Here is a 5733-nt window from a genome sequence, read left to right as displayed (position 1 = left end):
TCCACCTCCTCCACCTCCACTTCCCCCTCCTCCTCCTCCTCTTCCTCTACCTCCTCCTCCTCTTCCTCCTCCACCTCCTCCTCCTCCACCTCCTCCTCTTCCTTCCCCTCCCCCCTCCTCCTCCTTCTCCTCTTCCTTCTCCTCCTCCTCTTCCTCATCCTTCCCATTAGACCACTGTTGCTTGTAGAGGCTAGTTGGTCACCCCACATCCTGTTTCTTGAGCCTTCTTGGCTCCAGAAAGGGACTCGGGCAGCTGAGGATGTATTTTTTTTTCCTGATCTCTCAGCTGCCTGACAGAAGCCTCTAGGGTGGTTCATGCCTCGGAAGTCTTTGCTCCCTGAGGGGTCTAGAGCAAGCTGATGGTGAGCCCCAAGCCTGGAGGGACTAAGTCGTCTGAACTCCAGCATTCCCTGGTCTCCTACCCTCTTGCCCTACCCCACTCCACAGTTCTCCTTCCCACCTGTCCTTCACCCCTCTCCCCTATTAACCTCCTCTGCCAGGCTTACTCCCACTGAGAACCCTGTGCTCCCAACCTAGACCAGCACAAAGCTAGCCACCTTGTCTTCCAGGGCTCCTTCTGCTGATTGCGAAGACGGACCCTCCCTTTTCAGAAACACCTTTAACCCCAGAACACGGCAGTGGTGAGGCTGTCTCGTCAGAACACGCTGCCCAGACCGGAGTGACAAGACATAGTGACTGCTGATGAGGGAGCAGGCAGCAGAGGTGGAGGAAACAGTAACTCTGGGGTCCCCGTGAAGTTCACAGATGTCTCCTTCCCCGTGCACATGCTAAGCACAGGCTGTTGGGTCCCCTTTAGGTACACTGGCCTCTGTGCCTCCCTTCAGGGGAAAAGGTTGGCACGAAGGCTGCCTCAGGAGCTGGGAGCCTCCTGATAGCAACATAGCACATGAGGTAAATTATGACTCAGGCAGGAACTATAGCGCACAGAGATCTGGGTATTTATTCTGTATTCAGTGCCTGCCTTTTCCACGGGGGACTGAATGAACACAGAGAAAGGCTCTCTATTGATAACCTGAGCAGAGAGACTCGGGGCCTCTCGGGGCCGTAGCCCCATCTGTCTCCAACTGGGGACTATTGGAGGGTCTGAGAGCAATGTTTCATTCTGTATCATTGCTTTCTAGTGGGAATTCTGAGACAGCAGGCTCAGCACGGGAGAGAGTCCTTTCCTCAGCTAACCCTCAGGGACACGTGCAGACTCCACCCTTCCTCCCTACCCGAGCATCTTGACAGTCTATTTTCATGTCTGTCTCCCCCACCCAACTGTGAATGACTTTAGAACACCCCCGTCTCTGGCCAATTTAGCAACTTTATGTGATATGTAAAAAGCTATCCTTTCTCAAGACCCTTGCCTGCCACCTACCAGAAAACTGTGAGAGTAATTCAAAACACCCTGAGGACTCTGAGGTAAATTATGCCCCCTGAAGCTGTACAGTGTGACTTGACTGACCTCTGAGCTGCAACACCCCACCCCCACCCCCGGGAGCTATGGCGGCTAGTTCCCTCCAGAATACTCGGTATGAATATTGACCTATCTAATCTTTACATCTAGGAAATGGGGATTATCATGACCCCCATCTACAGATGAAGCTATGGCTCAGAAACATGACATGACTATCCTGTATTTATCCCACGGTCAGGGACAGAATAGAAACAGAAATGAAGCATCCTTTATCCCAAAGCCTAGACTTTAACCTGTATTTACCTTATACCTCAGTGTTTGGCTCTGGGATTAGCTATGGGGGTGTTTAAGCATGGCTTTGTCCCATGTGACACCACAAAGGGGCCCGACTCCATCCCTGATAAATACGCTTTGAATTGATAGAGATATCCTTATAGAAGCCCAAGTGGCCAGCCATGAGAACCCCAATCACCAGTGAGGACACCTAGCCTGTTAACTCTTCCACATGAGGCCCTTCAGCTGAGCTCTACCCTCCTCCAGGCCAAGTCAGCCTCTTCGCAGTCTCAGCCTCCCTGAGCAGCTGCCTCCTTTCTGCTGCTTCCTGGCCATGCTTCATGCTGCAACACAGGCATCATAGCGAATTCTATCAGGTTCTCTGCTCAAATCCTCCAGAGGTCCTCTTGGCAAGCCACTCATGGCTTCTGCCCTCTCCACCAATCTGCTCCTCAGGACCTCTGTGTAACAGTCACTGTCCTTGCTCAAGCTGACGTCCCCATCCTGCCTTTTGCCAGACATTCCTCCAGAAGCCTCCTTGAACCCCACACAGAACCAGATGCCAGCCTAAGGCAGGCCTGACCCCTCTGGCACCCATTCTCTCCATCCTGGGAGGGGCTCCTGGAAAGAGAACTGGTATGTCATCCGTAAGTACCCCAGTTGGGGGCATGCGATGAGATCACACCCAAGCTACCGGAGATCACTCTGCCCAACTCCACCTGGCCCACATGCCCCTCATCCCTGCTGATTGACACAGATGTTCTCCCACAATCCAGTGGGGGGTTACCTACCCTCTATGGGGAATTATAAGGCATCCTCAGAGTTCTCCACCTACTATTTCAGAACCCCTGCAGCTTCACCCCGAAATCTCTATAGGAAGCTATGAAAATACGCATCTGTGCTTTTCAGAGAAGCCTGGGAAGTCAGAGGAGATTCTGTGTGGAATCAGCAAGAGCTGGTTCACATAGCCAGGAGTGGACAGATGCCCAGAGAATCACACCCCAGCACTCAACTATGAGCCACCAGAACTCCGTGACTCCAACTAGTGCCCTAGGGCAGGTGGCAGCTGAGGCCCCTGTTGACAGGAACCAATTAGAGGCACCATGCAAGCATCTCTTACCACTGTGAGTCAATGAGAGAAGCTCTGATAGAAGGTTCCATACAGCCAAGAGAGCACCTCTAAAGAGCGCCTCAAGTTAGCCAGGCTGCCTCTGCACACAGTACATGATCGCCACTGCATTCCTTACTGACCTAGCCGGCTTTGCCAAGCATCTGCTGGGTTGTGACTTAGAGCACTGGAGGAAGGGACAGTGTATTCCATTTCCTAGGAAGAGCTTGATCTTACCCAGCAGGGAGTTCAAGTGCCCTGCTAACTTTAATTCAGTGAGGAGCAGTGGCTGCTGGGAGAAGGGAGGAGCAACAGTATGCCACTGAGCCCCAAGGCTCTTGTAGGCCATCTGCCCAGATCTCAGGGTCTAAATGCAGCCAATGCCTAAGTGAAAACACCACCCGCTCCCCCTCCACATGACTATCCCACCCTCCTAAACTAGCTGAGCTGCCCAGCCCTAGAAAAAAAAAGGGACACATTTTGTGGGTCACCAGATACCCTGCAGTGAGAGTTGTTTGTTCCTTGCTGTATTCCCAGCATTGGCACATAGCCATCCTCAGTAAACACTTGTTGAATGCAGGAGTTGTTGCATGCACAGAGGGATGGGATCAGGGCTACCCATAGAAGCAGAGGTGGCCACTAGGCTAAAGTCACCCTCAAATCGTTTCTGTGGGTTTCGCTAACTTCATTCTAATGCTCTGGCCTCCCTTTCCCGCTTGGCCAGGTACTTTTTGCATTCCCTTTGCACGGATCTCTGCCCAGTGCTGAGCCACACCATAAACACAGCACGGTTCTAATGTTCTTTCTTCTCCTAAGGTGTAATCCTAGAGGCTGTAGAGACGAAGATAAGCAAGCCACTAAGGCCTTGGTTGTTTCTGGCCACGGGCAGTGGGTTCACCAATTGTCCCTGGGATTCCACAAGCCTCTCCCAGTGTCTTCCCTTCCTCCCGAACTCAAGGGTAGCCTAACCAGACCTGGCTGGTTCCAGACTCCTTAGGACTTACCTTGCCTCTTCTCAGAGATTCTCCTCTGACCACCCCCATTCCGAGGGTCCTACCAGCCAGCCCTACCCCAAGCCTCTAAACTACCTAGATCCAGCCACCTCCCCCCAACCCACCCCCACCCTGTGACACCCCCTTCCTTTGCTGTGTCTATAGACTCCAAGCTTTGTATACTCAAATGAACCCTAAACTTTCCTGGGCTGTTGCTCCTGCTATGTCTCTAAGGAGAGTGTCCAGGAAACCGCAAAAGGCAGTCGTTTAAATGCTCAATTTTTTTGTAAGTACAGCTTGATCCTGGTTCTGTGGCTCACTAGCTGTGAGAGCTTAGACAAGTTCTTTTCTCTAGAAGCTTCGTTTTTCCTACAGACCTTAGGGTTAACCCTGAGAGATGAAGGAGATAAGATAATGGCTAGTCTCGAAAGGAGATACAGGAAGAAAACATGCCTCCTATGCCAGGCTCTTCTAAAGCCAGGATACAGATGAACGCCCAGGTTGCATGACGCAAGTGTCATTCTAGATGGCCTCTTTCCTTCATTGGGCTTTTCACACAGGAGCCCTGCCCTCTAGCAGCCTGGGGCCCCAGCCCAAACCAGCAGCCAGGAATTGCGCAGGCGCACTCTGCAGCACAGGCGTATCCTAGCCCCTCCTGGGTGACAGTGAGGCACCGCCCACCCCGCCCCTGGCGCCGCCTTCAAGTGCTGCAAGTCCCACCAGGAGGTTCCCGCGTCTTCCTATTTGCATATGCGCACGCCAGATATTTATATCTTCTCCTCAGCCAGTCCAAGTTATTGATGTCTTAAAGTGACTTTAATCTGAGTCTTCTCTTCTTCAAATGGGCTTTTGATTTCCGGAGTGATATTATACATGGCTGTAAGCTATTGACTGAGCGATTGCGTTGTGTTCTCAATGTGCTGATGCTGGGAATCTGCGATATAAATAAACTTCCTCTGGTAGAATCATTATAAAGCACAAGCAGCAGAAATTTATGGAAAGAACAGATTAAATGCTTAGACTTAAATTCTTCAGCGTGCGCCTTGCCCTAAACTGCTGTGTCTGGAATTTGGGCTGCTGATTCAGGTGGAAAAAAATCAAACGGACACATCGCTTGTCGGTGCGTTTTTACTATGATCTATTGTGTTGCCAAAAGAGAAAGCTCAAAAGCTGCCATTGATAATCCTGGTTAAAACTTGGAGCATAAATTATTAAGACATGTAGTTTCTTTTCAGAATGGTTGGGGATTGGGGCGGTAGCGCAGTAAAGAAATACAACATCAATATGTGCTTATGCATTGTAATGCGGGACATTTTTATGCCCATAATAAAACATTCCGCCTACAACTATGTTTATGAAAGCAACAGATAGGAAGATCCATAATGCCACTTAATAGAGTTAATCACCTCCCATCGGAACGCTTTAAAAGGCTTTTTATTGCACGTTGAAAAGCTCTGACCATAATTAATACCCAGCCCACTGTCAGGTGCCAGTCAGAGAACTGGAAGCTAGAAGGGAACTTCATAGCACCGTGGGGCTGAGAAGATGCTCCAGACTGCTTCCAGCTGTCTGTGCTCCCAGGTTTTAAATCAGAAGGCCAGCCTCCAGGGCTAGGCTGTGTCAAGCCCTGTTCTCTATGGGGCATAGACCTTTGAATTTTAAGTTGTGGGCCCTAGATATAAAATCAGCTCTTTGTTCTTAAGGTTTCTAAGGTTTGGACTGGTCTGAACTCTTGACAGTAGTGCCCCAAATTACCTTCCCAGGAGTCCTGAGATTCTAAGTAAGGTAGCCTCATTGCTCAAAGATGGTCTGGACTGCTAAGAAGTTGACACAAGGCACTCAGCATTCCTCAGAGGTGGTCTGTCTTTGGTCAAGAGGTAGGTAAGGTCAAGTCATACCTCAGGCCCATTCCCTCCCCTCCCCTCCCCTCCACCCTCCCC

General features: G+C 50.7%; 1 protein-coding gene across 1 annotated transcript in view; it reads left to right on the top strand.

Annotated features, from left to right (window-relative positions):
• The window catches only part of Klhl29 (kelch like family member 29), a 303183-nt gene that overhangs the window by 259520 nt on the left and 37930 nt on the right, over positions 1 to 5733 (top strand). The gene's annotated exons all lie outside the window — the stretch shown is intronic.

This window comes from Mus caroli, chromosome 12 (genome assembly GCF_900094665.2).
Source record: "Mus caroli chromosome 12, CAROLI_EIJ_v1.1, whole genome shotgun sequence".
Taxonomy (NCBI): domain Eukaryota; kingdom Metazoa; phylum Chordata; class Mammalia; order Rodentia; family Muridae; genus Mus; species Mus caroli.
This window is presented reverse-complemented; position numbering and strand designations above follow the sequence as displayed.